Here is a 3463-nt window from a genome sequence, read left to right on the forward strand (position 1 = left end):
GATTCGTGTATTCATCATGGCGTGACGCGATTTATAGGAGGCGCTGTTTTCGTAGTACGGTACGCGGTACGGCGTGCAGTGCGTGGTTGGTGGTTATCATTATTCACACGCCTAGTGCAACGCGTTCGCATGTTTAGTTTTCGTCGCGCGCGTTGTGTTATTAGGGCGACTGAGTTTTTATGGCGCGCCGCGCTGCCTTTGTTTTCCTTTTTATCGTTATTAATGTGTTGGGCAAAGTAAGTAGAAAGCACCCCAATGTAAAATTTAAGACCTATGCCTAATAATCTACAGCAGTGTTTCACGGTACAGTTCGTGGCATTGCCCACCCCCTCCACACATTTTAGCGGGAGTCAGGTTGGTACCTTCCTCGCGTTCCACCGCTAGCGCCCTGACCCGGGAGTTTATTTCCCGGGCCGAGAATCGGCTCCGAATAGTGTGAAAGGGCCTTGAACTGAAAAGGAGGATGCACGCTCGAGGAGTTTACCAGCCCTACAGGGCCTACTGTCAACAGCAAGGGCGTAAAACCCGGGAATGGAAGAGGGAGGGGCATATCCCTCACTTTTGACAAGGGGATGGACTGTCCCCGCAGATTTTTTTTTCGTGCTGATGAATAAAAACTTAAAATTCATTGTAGCCAATTCCAAAATAACAAGTAAAATACGAAGTAGTGAAAAGTGCCACTAATTTATGCAGTTTTTTGCGGGGGGGGGGGGGGGTAAAACCAGAAACGAACTTGTCGGCATGCAGAGTGACCCTTTTTTCGGCAAAATCGTGTTTTAGCAAATTGTGTTTCTAGACTGTTTTCCCGGCCCCTAGTCTGGTTCCCAGACCTGACCATTATTCCCGACGCTCACGTCTAAATTGTAGGTTTACCCAGTGCTTACATTATTTCCAGCCGTGTTTCCAATGATAAGCCCTGGATAGGAAACTTTCTTCCTGTATCCTGATTCGATGTCGCAATTGACGAGTAATGGTTTTTATCGTGTACTTGGTGTTGTTATTCACAACGTGCATAGTACGTGCTTTCACGATCATTCGTCCACGCCCTTATTCCTTTCATTTCCAATTTGTTCGTATTAATATGAAATGTGATACTTCATGTTGTAATAAGATCGTAACAGTTTGATTAAATAAATCGTGTTTTCGTAACTCACGTTGTGCTCGCGCTGCGACGAATTGACTCCGTTTTACCCCAAACACCGCATACAAAAACGAACGATATTAATGTATTAAACGCACATACAGGCCACCGACTATTCCTCATTTGCATACGTGTTCAAAAATCTTGCACATGCAAGATCCAATACGTACGGAAGCGTATATGACCATCCGTATACTCGGATCGTATGGGCGAACTTTTTGCTGCGTCGTTTACTAGTGTTGAATTTGACGACCCAAGCTACCTAAATTTTCCAAACATCGGCCTTCATTCGGCTCCACCTGCTAGCAGTGCTATTTGGGTGCCTAATTTTGAAGATTCCACATAACATTAGTCAATGTCATCTTACAGAAATATCAAACTGTATTATCATATCTGTATGATATTACGAAGCAAGTGATTTTTCTAAAAAAATTAGAACATTAGAACATTGAAGTGATAAAGCGAAATCGAAACGAAGCCGAGATTTGAAAAAGGCCAATCAATGTCGCCAATCTTATTTTAACTATGGAGGCTGCCTGACCTCAACCTCGACCCCAGGTGTCGAGCAGTACGCGCCCATCACTACTCGCTCTCTCAATTACGGAAGCGTATATGACCATCCAAGTTACTGCGTTACTGAGATAAAATATCTTGGAAACATATAGTTCCATCATAAAACATCTTTACAACTAATTGGATTGCAGCGATAGCCTATCATGAAAACGGTGAATTCCATGAAAGCCTTTCATTGAAACGTTGAAAGTTCGTGGTAGGTTATCGTGGAAACGTGGCATTCTGTGATAGGCTATCGTGAATAAGTGGAATTCCGTGATATGCTATCGTGGATGACGCGGGATACTGTGATAGCCTATCACGAAAACGTGGAATACTGCAATAGGGTATCTCAGAAATATATAATTCCTTGTTTTATAGTGGCAAAGCAAAATGCCATGCTATCGTTAGCCTTTCAAAAAATTCCACGTTTCCACGATAGCTCGATCGTCACGGAATTACACGCTTTCACGATAGTCTATCAGGCGTTTTCTATGTTTCTGTGTTAGGCCATGACGATATTTCACGTTTCCGTGATAAACTATCACAGTATTCCGCGTTTCCGCAATAGCCTATCACGGAGTTCCACATTTCTGTGATAGGCTATCACAGTATTCCACGTTTTCCCGATAGCCTATCGCGGAATTCCACATTTCTGTGATAGGCTATCACAGTATTCCACATTTCCACGATAGCCTTTCAGGAATTCCATGTTTCCAAGATATTTTATCTCAGTAACGCAGTAACGCGGATGGTCATATACGCTTCCGTACTAAATGCACAAAATAGTCTTTGAAGTATCAACTCATTTTAAAAAGTTTTTTAATAAGCAATTAGCAGTTAATTAAACCTATATTATACTCAGAAATACTCGGGCGCTATCCGATTGTCGACGAAATGAAATCGGCAAACTTTGGACATTTTCGGAAAAAGGAGGAATTCTTCCCGTTTTAGTCACGTGACGTAAATTAATGTATAACCGGAGGCTACCTGACCTAAGATTCATCAGGAATAGTCAGAATCTTTTGGTCTGGGAACCAGACTGCCCGGCCCCCTTCTAAAGATATGGGTCCAAATGAGAATGTGGTCAGGGAGCCAGACTAATGCGTTTTAAAGAATAGCGCCACCCATTGTCCAAGATCATATTCTGATGTAAACATCACCCACCAAAATTATAAATAAGTATCCTCCTTGTTTGGTCTTCTAAAACAAATTCTGGTTAAATTTAACCAAAACGTGGGTAAGATTAGATTGGGTAAGATAAGATTAGTTATACCGACTAACGAATTGGGTTATAAAAATGTACCCCAAAGCTTGGGTTATACAACTGTTTTGAGTTATAATTATTTACTTGTAGAACTTCATTTCACCCTAAACTTGGGCTATGAAGCTATATACGCTTGGGTTGTATTTGCTTATAACTTTGGGTCAGTAACCCTTAAGCTTGGGCTATTCGCTTAAAAGAACATGGGGTCAATTTAACTCAAATTGAGGAATGGGTATTGAGGAATAGCAAAGGTTAGGGCAAGCTATAGGACGTTCTAGTGACTGTTGGAGAGTTAAAGCGTGGGCTTGGTTGGCTACCACAGGTAAAGAGAGACGGCTCGGAGAAATACAAGTCTGTCTGTTTCCTTAAATTAAGTCTTTATTGTCTCATTACAATAAATTGCCAACCTCCATACAAACGACCATCAGCGTTGAAATACGCGCTGTATTAGGGTTAAAAAGGGAAATTATAATACAAGTTTTCCCATTCCTTACAAAACAGTG

The sequence above is a fragment of the Patiria miniata genome, unplaced genomic scaffold (genome assembly GCF_015706575.1).
Source record: "Patiria miniata isolate m_02_andy unplaced genomic scaffold, ASM1570657v1 HiC_scaffold_24, whole genome shotgun sequence".
Classification (NCBI taxonomy): domain Eukaryota; kingdom Metazoa; phylum Echinodermata; class Asteroidea; order Valvatida; family Asterinidae; genus Patiria; species Patiria miniata.